We start from the raw sequence: 13383 nt of genomic DNA, 5'->3' as shown, positions 1-13383 counted from the left end.
AATACTTTGGTTGTTTGTGTTTAGACATTGTTTTCCAATGTTAGAGAATGCAAGCTATACTCAAAGAAAACAATTGTAAAACCTGTTCATAAATCCAGTGTCAGACAGCTGACATTCCTGCTGACCTAAGATGCCAAAAAAAGTGATTTTAAGGCTCCTGTGGGTGCAGGCACATGAGTGAGTGTCAGCATAGACACTCGCTTGTAAATCAAATGGAGACAACTTCTCCCAAATAATCATCTGTCACTGGTAAAATGTAGAGAGCTTAACCTGCCTTGCCAACCATGGACCAGAAGAAACAGAATGTGAATTGAATAACAAGGTGTACTACAACATTTGCTCATTTGCTGGTCTGTACTTTGCCAAACTACTGTAAACCCCTAGAGCACCCTGCATGACTGTTATAGCGCTATCTTCACCTCTTCAGTCTGTTATGTGTGAAGTCTGAAGTTATTATAATAATGACCCTTTTGCAAGCTTTCAAACTGTATTGTTGCAAGTTTTTTTATGCAACAAAACACAAACATGACTATTTTGTTAAAAAATCTTCTTAAGTAAGCATCTACTATTTGCATATTAGGAAAGCTACATTGCCCACATTACTCTATACATTATGATATACTTTGTCTAAAACAAATTGAAAGTGATGAGCGAAATTTTTCACCAAATATCACAGCGGAAATGACACCCATAGAAAAATTGTTGTGTGTCAAAAAAAATTGTCACCCACAGACTTCAATGCATTTCATTGAATTTCTGCCATTTGCCGTGAAGCAAAACGGGTTCACCCATCACTACAAATGGATGCTAAACCCTATTGACCAATAAGATATATTCCTTATTTAAAAAAACTACTGTTTAAAATACCATTATCAGTATAACAAGGACAAGATCAATCTGAATGTTAACTTGTAGTCTCATATTAACTGTCACTAAAAACAGATTATATTGGCAGTGAGAACACCATTAATCTAACTGCTCTTTTAATCGTTACTCGGAAACTATGGAAAGGTCAGCTTGTATTGAAATCTCTAGGTTATCATATCAATTTAAGCGTCTTAATTCAAATGTGCTGGCACAGTGCAGATATAAAGGTCTAGCAACAATGAGAAGCTAACAATGGGAGAGGTCATGGATATATGGTCTCAGACTATCTCAAGTCAGGTGTAGGGATGGGCGAAATTTTTCGCCTTGTTTCACCGCGGAAATGACGCCCATAGACTTTAATGGGCGTTGGCGACATTTTGCCGCCTGCGAATTTTTGGCGAAACTAAACGGGTCAAATTCGCCCATCCTTACAGGTCAGCAAAGCATTAGCACTGCGTTGATTTATTCTTTTAGTAACTGTATTTTTATCACAGGCAAAGTGAGGAATACTGGATGCCATAATAAGTTAATTATAACAATTACCTTTGATCTCTTGATTGTATTTATATGCCTGACAAAGACAGTGTGTGTGTGAGTGTGAGAGTGAGTGAGTGAGTGTGAGAGTGAGTGTGAGAGTGAGTGAGTGAGTGAGTGAGTGAGTGAGTGAGAGAGAGAGACACTGTAAATAGCTTTACCAGCTGTACTCATTATTTTCTTTAATATAGTAAGAAATCTGAAAAAAGACAAAACACTTTCACCCAATTAGTTTTTATCTTTTGCTTTGATTATGTCCAAAAAGTATGACATTCATTTGCTGCCATTCACTTTTCACCCCTCTAAATACCCATTTAAAAAAATGTAAAACCCTTCCTTTTTTTGAGTACATACTATAGCCTCTGTAGAACAACTGAACATGCAAAAAGTACAAGTTACTCTGTTGCCCCAATCACCTCTAAATGCTTACCTATACACATTTGGCCACAGCTGTCCTTACTACTTTTGTACTCAATTTTTTGCCAAAAATATTGCAACAGTTTTTAAAAGCTGTCATAAACCAACTCAACTGATTGTTTAGCAAGAGATTTACAGATAGATTTTAGTTCTACACTATATATATATATATATATATATATATATATATATATATATATATATATATATATATATATATATATATATATATATATATATATATATATATTCAACTTTGGGCTGGGGGCGGAGCAATCCTACCATAGGCTGAAGTCCTGTTTTCATTCATAATTAGCCTATGGAAGGATAGCGCCGCCCCTAGCCCACGTCACTTACAGTAAATGGCACAGATCTTTTAGCGGTGTCGGAGGTTCTGGTCAATGTAGGTTTGTGGGGCGGCTTTGAGGGGGGCTTTAAGGGGAACTATTCCGGGTGCCACAACTACTTGATACTGACACGTTCCTATGATTGTTATAGGAACGTGTCAGTATCGATTTAATGAATAAACATTTCAATAATTGACCAAATCTGAAGGATAAAATAATGGATTAAGTCTATCATTAATGCCATAAAGACATGTTTATATATTTTGTTTTCTGTTGTTCTATGATATAGTTATATTCATTCTTATATCAAAGTATACCTTGCTTCATGTTTTCCATCCTGCTTTAGGTAAAGTCCTTACTTTGTACTGCTTTCTTTTAATAACCTCCTTTAAAGTCTCTTTTATGTCTTTTTACTTTTTATTGTCTTTAATGTGCCTTTATGTGTTTCATCTGATATTTCTCCACGAGGTCTAAAAATGAAATCAGAAGCAAGGTTCAAGATACAGCAAGAAAACAAGTATCATTAAAGGGATACTGTCATGGGAAAAAATATTTTTTTCAAAATGAATCAGTTAATAGTGCTGCTCCAGCAGAATTCTGCACTGAAATCCATTTCTCAAAAGAACAGATTTTTTTTATATTCAATTTTGAAATCTGACATGGGGCTAGACATTTTGTCAATTTCCCAGCTGCCCCATGTCATGTGACTTGTGTTCTGATAAACTTCAATCACTCTTTACTGCAAGTTGGAGTGATTATCACCCCCTCCCTTCCCCCCCCCCAGCAGCCAAATAAAAGAACAATGGGAAGGTAACCAGATAGCAGCTCCCTAACACAAGATAACAGCTGCCTGGTAGATCTAAGAACAACACTCAATAGTAAAAACCCATGTCCCACTGAGACACATTCAGTTACATTGAGAAGGAAAAACAGCAGCCTGCCAGAAAGCATTTCTCTCCTGAAGTACAGGCACAAGTCACATGACATGGGGCAGCTGGGAAATTGACAAAATGTCTAGCCCCATGTCAGATTTCAAAATTGAATATAAAAAAATCTGTTTGCTCTTTTGAGAGATGGATTGCAGTGCAGAATTCTGCTGGAGCAGCACTATTAACTGATTCATTTTGAAAAAAAAATTTTTTCCCATGACAGTATCCCTTTAACTGTTTCCTAGGTTAACCGAGGTACCTCGAATATTAAACTCAAGTCCTATTAATATAACCCCTATGCAAGTTGTTTAGTTGGCCTAATACTTGACAGAATGCAGGCAGCCAAATCTTAAGTTCAGTTTGTGTCAACATAAAATAAAAAAAGGTGCGGAAACTTTTGACATACAAACTCAGTTACCTTTTGCACAGCCTTTTTTTAATTCACTATATTGGAGAAAGAATGTATTTGGTTTTGTGCACTGGGAAAGTCTGATGTATTTTAGAATCACTAAAATAGTCTCTTGTCATACACAGTGAAAGGTTTGGTGACTACAAGACAGGATACCTAGAAAAGTCAAAATAATATAAAAGAAAACAAACATGGTTGTGCATTTCAAGTCAAATAACTTCCAAGGCCTCTCACAGAATCCTGTATCACAGATATTGTAATTTTCAGGTAAAGTCACTGTAGATACATATTAGGTCAAAAAAAATTGGCATATACCAACTCATTGAGGTTGAAAGTTACAAAAGTTTAAAGGCTTCAAGTTAACATCACAAATTGAGTGAATGTATACTTTAAACTAGAACTACAATAAAATAAAAATGACTTTATGAGGCTCAGAGATGACCTTATATATGAGAAACATTTCCAAACTTAGACCAGGTGATGAAATACTTGATGAAATCAATAAGAGACATAGATACTTGCTGGATACTTGTTGGATAAGCTTTTCCAGTGGTATTTGTTCTCTCTTAGAATAAGTATTGCATGTTTTTCAGTGGTATTTGTTCTCTCTCTTAGAAGAAGTATTGCATGTTGCATGGTGGTTATGTGTAAACTTAAGAAGGGTTCAACTAGTTGACCTAATCTGTGGATGCAACATACAGTATATCTTGCCACCTTAATGCATTGCTAAGTTTGTATTCCTTTTCAACTGTATACTTTTTTTAATAGTATACATTATAATGATGCTCACAGAATATAGTTTATTATTAACCTTAGGTTCTAGAGCAGCTGCAAAACCCATATACCCACAAAACCACTACTTTTAGCTACTGGTTCTTATGAGATGCTCTTAAGAGCTGAAATTACGGACAAACTGAAATGCCAGAGAATGGCATCATATTTTACACAGTTCACTCTCGATATAAACTATATACACATGCATTGGGTGTACACTTTGTACTTGCAGTAAAGCCAGCTGCTGTTTCATTCCTATTTGATCCAGCTATGTGCACGATGTCTTAATAAATGTTCAGCAATTTAAACTGATCTGTTTGTTTGTGGAGAGTGATTAAGATTTTAGTTCATTCTGAATCCTTTGGTGCCCAGTAACCTGGATGACATTTACCAGTTATATAGAGACATTGACTTTGAGTATTTGTTTGCCTGTAAACCATTTGATGTTTAAATAGGGCAAAATAGGATGTCCATTCCATCTGCCGATTGGTAGCTGTCCAATAACCTACCTTTTTCTACAGCAGCACTGCTGCAACAGTCTGTGAAGCAACAGCTCTTGCGGGATGCAGAAGCAGATTCCCCTACATGTTTATAATAGGTTCCCTTTAATAAAACAAGGAAATATTTATGCAGAGCTATGGTGCTTAAATTCAAATTTTCTATCAAGAAATTAAATTCTCTCATAATTAGTTTTAACCATAACGCAAAACAAAATAAACAAACAAAAGCCTTACTGCAAATAAGCACATCTGGTGGTGCCCTTTTTTAATGCCAGACAAAATTGCATTCAGATTTCTTGTAAAGATCCTTCTTAGAGTCCCTAGTGTAACAGGTATCGATTGCCTCATTCACGTCAGGGACATGATAAAACTTGGTTTTATTTGTGTTTGCTTTCTGTGTTTATGTTTGGAAGCCCCTATAGGAGTTTTTCTTCAGAATGTGAAGCGTGTGGGGGGTTTGGAAGTTATCCTTTACTCTGTCTGTAATAAACTGCTCTTTGTAATTTATCTACTCAAAATATAGCAGCCTTTGAAAAGATTTACATAATAAATCCTCAGTACAGTAGATATGCCCATTATATATGCAAGCTCTGGATCTCTTATATACAGCTTGTTATTTTCATCACATTCTCATATTTTCAGTTGAGACCAAAAATTAGACGTTTGTCGATTGAAAACATACATTTGTGGTATTCTTTTATTGAAACTAAGTAAGCCCAGTCCAGTGTGATTGAGTCTTCAAGTTTTTGTGAAACAAACATCTTTAAATGGATTTATTGTTTCTATGTTGTATATGGTTTACGTTATGAGAAAACCTAGAGAACTAAACCTGCAAAGGATAGTTTTGTTTAAATTCCCATTTAAATGACCATGGCCCTCTGCACTACTTGGCCAGACCACTTCTCTTTTTTTTAGCCATAAGACAGATTGTGGAAAACCACCTTTTAATGGAAGCTTGGGCTATATTTAATGACCATACAAAGGCATATATAATCACTTCTAGGGGGTTATTTACTAAACTCCGAATGCCAATATCCCGAAAAGTACGTGATTTTTATAAAATTGAACTTTTAAAAAAAAAATCTGAATTTTCGGAATTTATTAAACTCCAAGGATGGAAAAGTCTGAATAAAAAAATCCAGCATCTCAGACCTGTTTAAGTTGCATTTAAGTCAGTGGGAGAAGTCCCGATGATTTTTGATGTGCGATGGGTTTCATGCAATACCCCGAAGTATAAGAAAGTTTTAGGGGCAGATGTATCAAGGGTTGAATACATCGAGGGTTAATTAACCCTCGATATTCGACTGCCGAATTAAAATCCTTCGACTTCGAATATCGCGCAATGCGCAATTCGTTCAATCGAAGGAATAATCATTCGATCGAATCATAGAATTGTTAGCAAGCCTATGGGGACCTTCCCCATAGGCTAACATTGGCCTTGGTAGGTTTTAGGTGGCGAACTAGGGGGTCGAATTTTTTTTTAAAGAGACAGTACTTGACTATCGAATAGTCGAACGATTTTTAGAACGAATCGTTCAATTCGAAGGTCGAAGTAGCCAATTCGATGGTCGACGTAGCCAAAAAAAACATTCGAAATTCGAACTATTTTTCCTCTGTTCCTTCACTCGAACTTAGTGAATGGGCCCCTTAGAGTTTTCGGGTGAAAAATCCAAAAAGATCGTGAAAATCACATTTTTTTCCCGCAAAGCAAATTTTTTGGAAACTGTAAATATAAACGTTAAAAACCTGAGAGGATTTGAGTTTGTAGCAGAAACTGTTGAGATAAAAATCGGACTTTGATAAATAACCCCCTTAGTGTGAGTCTTATTGTCCTGTGTATGAAGGTAAACCCATGGCTTGCTCATGCAATATCTGTCTGAAAATAAGCACAATATCTATTTAGGGGGTTATTTATCAATTTGAATTGTTCTCATGTTTTAAATAAAAAAAGTGAACAAACTAGAATCCACGATTTACACTTATCGTTTTAAAAAAAAAAAAAAAAAAAAAAATCGGATCTGGAAAAATCTTTATTATTTTGGATTGTTGTACGAAAATCACAACTTTTTTGGATTGTTTCAGGATTTACGCCCGAAAAGCGCGAATTTTTTATTTAAATTGGCAGAAATGTTCAGATTATCTTCAATTATTATAATTCATGGGTTTTTTTCCACAAAAAAATGTGGATTATATATTAAAAATTACTTGAATTTTGAGTTTTAGCAATAACCTTTTAACCCTTGAAGAATTAGTATCACATGGAGACGTTTTAGGTTCAGAAATTTGCATTTCAGTTTATTGGAAGCAGTCAAATAATAAATCCAGATACAGGTTATTTGGTTTTTCTGATAATTCACAATTTTGTAAATCTCTAATTATAACATTTTTTAGATAAAATGTTAGTCTTGTATAGTGGCTATAAAAAGGGAATGTAGTTTTATGTATCCTGGAAGGGCATTTTACTTTGATTAACCTATATAAATATTGTTCCTTGTTTTATATATATACCTTTGCCATATTCCATGTGCATTAAGATTATGTTTCAAGTGGCTAATACATTAGCTAAGTGGCCCTCAGATGTGGTGTAGCATGGTGTCTTCCTAGTACTTGGTGTGAACTCAGTTCTTTGAAATGTCAAAGATGTTAAGGCACAGCAAGTTCTGATTGTAAACAACTAAGTGAAAAGCTTTTAAGTATCCTCTTCTACTAATCATATTCTCAAGTACAAGAATGAAAATAGATACTGCCTATTTAATAGCACCTAGCTTTGAAAAACTGCTTTTTAATTGTGATATACTCTGTAACATTGAATAACTGCATAAACAGGCTCAGATATCATATGCCTTCAGTGGGCATATCATTTCTGTTGGTCAGTTTCCCTGTTGAATAGAAACACTATGGGTAACTACTGAATGCTTGCAGTGTATCGCTGTATTTGACTGAAGATTATTTTTCACAAAAAACAGCCCTAAATTTAGGGCATCTTCGTATGACAAGAACTAACGTTGTCATGGATTTATTTTTCCCATCTCAATGGAGACTCATTCCAGTGGCTCTAAAAATCTGCAGCCATTGCTGCTTGAATAATTCCTTGCTGCAAAATTACAGCAACATTTATTTGTGGGGACACAAATTGCACAAAAATCTGTAGTGATAAGGAGCATTTGATGCAATCAGACTAAACACAAGTGAGTATGATAGGAGTCATTCAACTCTCCATTTAGATGCCTTCCCCCTATATAACACAGTTTATCATTACCACAACAGGATACAGATTTGAATGGAAAGTAATTCAATAGCAGAATGTCTAATTTGAGTAAATATAGTATGCTCCATCAGACACAGCAGAATAAAATAAAAGACCAAATTAATTATAGTAACTGCAACAAAGTGTGTGTGTGTGTGGGGGGGGGTGTTTGATCGATTGACAGGCACCTGCAACAGTATGAGGAGCAATTGTTGTAAAAAGCAAGAGTTAGCCCTGCTATGTTGACTATGTATGTCAGTGTTTGCCAACACTCAAATTCTACAGTAAAGCCTTCATTTTACATGCCCTGATTTTAAGTTCCCCCTATTTTTTTTTCTTATCCCCTGAAAAACATAAAATGGGCTTCTAATGTATCTGTATTTATCACAGTGCACGCATGCTCACAGAATATATATCTTGCACAGAATATAAACAAGCACATTAATATATGCATTATTTCACTACGATCCCAGTCCAGTTAATTTATAGGTTTTCCTCCCTGCCAAAAAATCCGTCACCCCACCATATATACCTTCTTTCTGATCACAGAGCTGTATTGTGATTTGTGCTTTATGACTCAAATTAAAAGACACACAAAAGTAAAAAAAGGCAAATAAAAGTGTGTTACCTTTTTCTTTTTTTTCTTTTTATTTGTACAGCTTCTTTTTTTTTTTTTATCAGCTCTGCCAACAAATCTTCCCATAACTGTAAAAAGATGGATTGCTGGCATGTTTTCTCTTGTGCTCTGAGTTTGTAAAATAAATTCTATGGCTTTCCTTCCAGTCAGCAGAGTTTGTAAGATGAAAGTGTGTAGAGGCTTGCTATATCTTTTTCCTTATCTTATAGGTGACATCTTGTCTTTCGTTAACTTCAGTGCTCCCAAACACCTTCCCATCCAACACTTTGATTCAAACCTGAATTTTTGAAGCCTTAGGAAAATGTGACAGGCATGAGATTCAAAATGTTCCAAGTCATTCTGCTTAATATTTTAGCATGTTTACTTATGTAGAGCTGTTTTTCTTTGTCTCACAGTTCAGTTAACAAACCCAAACGTAGTGTTTGATCTGTGTGCAATAACACTGATCAGTGCAATTAGTTTTTTTGGTTGTTTAGGATGGGTAGGAACCCCTCTGGGAAATGATGGAAGTTATTAGCAGGTTTTTACTGATAAATAAAGTAAAAATTACACATATCCCCCTATCACTGTGAAAAAGATAACACAGCAGTCATATTCCACTATGAACTGAATATGTATATAGATGCTGTATACAGCACATTACTTCTCTTCCTTTCTTTTTTTATTCTTCTATTCAACACCATTTTTTCTCATCTTCTTTGCCTCTCTTCCTTCTTACATATACGTTTCCATATTTTGTATTTACCTCACTTTAGAAAAGTCAGTTTTAGAAATAAATGCCTAAATGTTTTTATAAAGGGGTCTATTGGCCAATATGTATGACAAAGCAAAACTGATATGAATTCGGAAACCGCACTGAATAATATAATTAAGCAAGATGGTAACTAATCGAAATTGTAGGGATAAAGCTGCCCATAGCTGAAAAGATAAAGTCAAACAAATCAAAATTATGCATGATTTTCGGACCACGTGTGGATTGTCACAACATTTTTAGTACCATGGCAAACGGTCATTTAGTTGATCAGACATGTTAGAAAGATTTCGGTTGCCTAACGATATTCCTCTGCATGTTTTGCCTATCTGACTAAATCAATGGGTGACTATCACTACTATTTGTCGGACATAAATTTCATACAATTACTGTCACGGGCAGAACATCATCTGGTTTGATCCATTACTGCTTTATTTCATCTGAATGGTTAGTGGCAGGTCAGACGATTGCTATGTCTGATTGTTTGTCAGATACAAGACTTAAATCTGCACGTCTATGGCCAAGTCATGAAACCAATAAACTGCCAAACTAAAACCAATTCAGTGTTAGACATAAATATCCCTTAAACAATTTTTTTTTACACAGGGTAAACTGTTTTACAAATTTCCCCCCAATAATTATTTTTCTACAGAAATAGATTACAGTGTTTATCTACCACAGTATAGGCGCATAATCACAATTTAACTTTATTATCTGAATATTTAAAATCTATTGCTATTGTTATTTTCTAGGAATTCAATAAAGACAACATTGCCCCTAATGTTATCACCCAGATAAGGAGAGATTTTATCAGCAATCCTGAATTCCAGCCAGCTGTCATTAAAAATGTTTCTTCCGCCTGTGAAGGGCTTTGTAGCTGGGTCCGGGCCATTGAAGGCTATGACAAAGTTGCCAAGGTGGCCAATATGTCCTAAGATTCATCTTATGATTCAAATTTCATCTTGTTAAACTTGTACAGGCAAAGCATAGTGAGATGAATGTTAATACACAGCTGGGTTCATATTTATTTATACACTATACGATGGATTTATTGCCGAGTTTTTTTAGTTTCTGTGTATAGCAAGAAATGAATGAATATTGATATTGGCTAAAAGGCCAAAATTACTATAGCACTTGCTTTTTTTGTGCAGCAAAATGTTTCAACATTTCCTTCTTTTAAAATTCTGGAAAAACAGTGTAAATGATATGCAGTATTTTACTGGACACTGTCTGTTGCAGCATTCTCAGATAGAACATTCATTTTGCTGTACTCATTTTCGTGCAGAAGATTCTACTTATCAATAAGTCAACAAAGAAAAGGGAATCCTGGCAATAATATAGGCCATACCCCCCCATCCAAGGTTCCCTAAATTAGGCATTTCTGACTTATATTTTCCAACTGCTGTAAACTATAATTTCAACATCTGCTTGAGGGCTGCAAGTTGTACTGCAAGAAAAAGAACAGCAGGCCTAACATTTCCAACAAATTTCCAACACAGTATAATATAGGCCTTGCATATTTATCTGCATTTCTCATTGGCTACAATGATATATGTGAAGCATCGTTTGATCATCAAGCATGATAAAAAGTTAATACAACCTGCCATGGCCAAGGGCACACAGAGTGTTGGCTCTGTTGCTCTTTGTTTCAGGCTGAGAGAAGCAGAATCCCCTCTGTGCCCCAGCTGCATTCAATTAAATGGCTTCAACTTGCTTGCAGACACACAGCAGAGCAGAGGTCAACCCAAATACATGAGAGCAGTCATGTTGAAGACTGACCTGCACTGCTTGTGACTTCACACAAGTGGATCTTATTTAGATAAATGGAAATGGGGCACTAAGCATATCCGCTTTCTCAGACTTAAAAAAAAAATATGCAGGCTAAGAGCAGTGGAGCCAATGTTCCATCTGCACTTGGCCTATATCCCAAGCATTATGAAAATAGTATTTATTTTGCAAAGCTATAGCCCTTGATCAGTGGAGCTTCGCAGAGCAGGTATAGGTGTGATATCCTGTCAAGTCTACCAGGTCCTGGAACCAAGACGTTGAGGATGACTGCTCTTTCAGCTTCCCACTAATACTCCCTTGGATGGAATAAGAGGTTACTAGTGAAGACGAGGTATGTGAGCCCAATGCCTTGATAGGCTGATTCGCCTGCATTTAGGAGTGAAGTCGTAAACCAGGCAGGAAGCATGATAGACGACAGATGTGGATTTAACTCCATACAATTTAATACTGCTACACTAAAAATCTTTGTTAAGAAAACACCCCAGTACTCAGATGTTCCTGGGAAATGAAAGACATACCACGGTTATCTTTTTTTGTTGAAAGTGGAGTAAATTATTATGCAGGCTGAGAGGGGTTCCCAAACTTTTTCATATGACTGTATATTATCTGTGAATTCCTATCTACTGCTCATAGAATTGTTTTTACTCAACAAATAAACTTTACTACTACTAATAACAATATCTTATGCCTGTATACCATGTAAAAACCCCTGCAGTAGTGCTAGGAAGCATTTATGTTTGAGACAGCTTCCAGAGACATCCTAGAAAGACAAACTGTAATCCCCAGTGAGTGGAGTCCAGTTAGTCCACCCAAGAGCTGGTTATTTGTAAAAGAAACACTGTCTTAGAATCATTTAGACCAGGATGGGAGCGTAGCAGTTTTACTATAACCGTGGAAATTCCACTGGACTTACTGCATCTCAGATACTTCTGGAGAAGCTTTGCCTTATCTGAATGTTTAACAAAAGTTGATGCTGGCGGCATTTTAAAAAATAATTACTACAAACAGCTTTGCATTCTATTTTTGTTCAAGATTTGCCAGTGATTACTAAGTTGTCTTATGATTGTTATCCAGCACACACAGCTTATTCCTGGGTAAATAAAATGAAGTTGCTGTTTGTGACAAGGTCAAAATAATCTAAGTTTATCTATCCCCCAGGGATCTTTTATGTTATCTTATTGGTAAACATCTTGGTTTGTTGCCTAAAGGATGACAGTTTGATTATTAAGATCCCTTTGCTGAAAGCAGATCTCTCATTGGTAAGTCAATCTTCGTTGATTATCTGTCAGGAAATCTACACTTTTAAGGTTGTGAGTTCTTTGTTGTTTTTTTACTTCTATTTATTATTTTACTGAGCCTCCTCTCATTGCAGCCTTTTATTATAGGCATTTTACTGTAACTGAACTTTATTGCAGCCGGTACATTTATTTTGCTCCACTCACCAAGGCCGCACACATAGTATTATGTTTTATAAGAATGTAATAAATTGAAACGTTCATTATGTGGATGAACTAGAGAATGAATTAACTTGGCCTGCTTTCCAGCAGTGTCCAGCCCCAGGGACACAGCTTCATTCAGGCAGCAAATGTTTGTGCCTCCTTATGCCTTATTGGCATGTACATTTTGTATGGAAAATATAACCATTAGCAAGAAACTTTTTCTTTCACCTCTAAAGAAACCCGAGTACCCACTCTAAATGCATCACATCTTCGAGATGTACCAAATTGAAGAAATGCAATTCGGTTCAGCTCACTGAAAAAAAAAAAAACGTCGCTGTAAAAAAGGCCTAAGCAGGAATTCTCTTCATGAAAATTAACTACAGTAAAATAACTTGTATAACTTACTTGAGCATTAACACATATATATATATATATATATATATATATATATATATATATATATATATATATATATATATATATATATATATATATATATATATATATATATATATATATATATATACACACACACACATAGGTTCTAGTTATCACCAGTGAATGGTGACCTTTAGGTGAAGTCTTCAGGGTTACCATGGCAATTTAGTCTTCTAATAAATCAGATCTCAGTTTTGCATCACTTTTTCTCAGAGAGAACTAATGAAAGGATTTAACTCAATATACGCTAACATTTTTATATGTGGAAGAAGGGTTTTTCTTTCTCATTTACTGGATTAGTTGTTT

At 35.4% G+C, this 13383-nt stretch overlaps 1 pseudogene; it reads left to right on the top strand.

Moving 5' to 3' along the window:
* The window catches only part of LOC108712383, a 613424-nt pseudogene that overhangs the window by 519555 nt on the left and 80486 nt on the right, over positions 1–13383 (top strand).

The sequence above is a fragment of the Xenopus laevis genome, chromosome 3S (assembly GCF_017654675.1).
Source record: "Xenopus laevis strain J_2021 chromosome 3S, Xenopus_laevis_v10.1, whole genome shotgun sequence".
NCBI lineage: Eukaryota > Metazoa > Chordata > Amphibia > Anura > Pipidae > Xenopus > Xenopus laevis.
The sequence above is the reverse complement of the archived record's forward strand: the minus strand, read 5'-3'. Positions and strand labels throughout refer to the sequence as shown.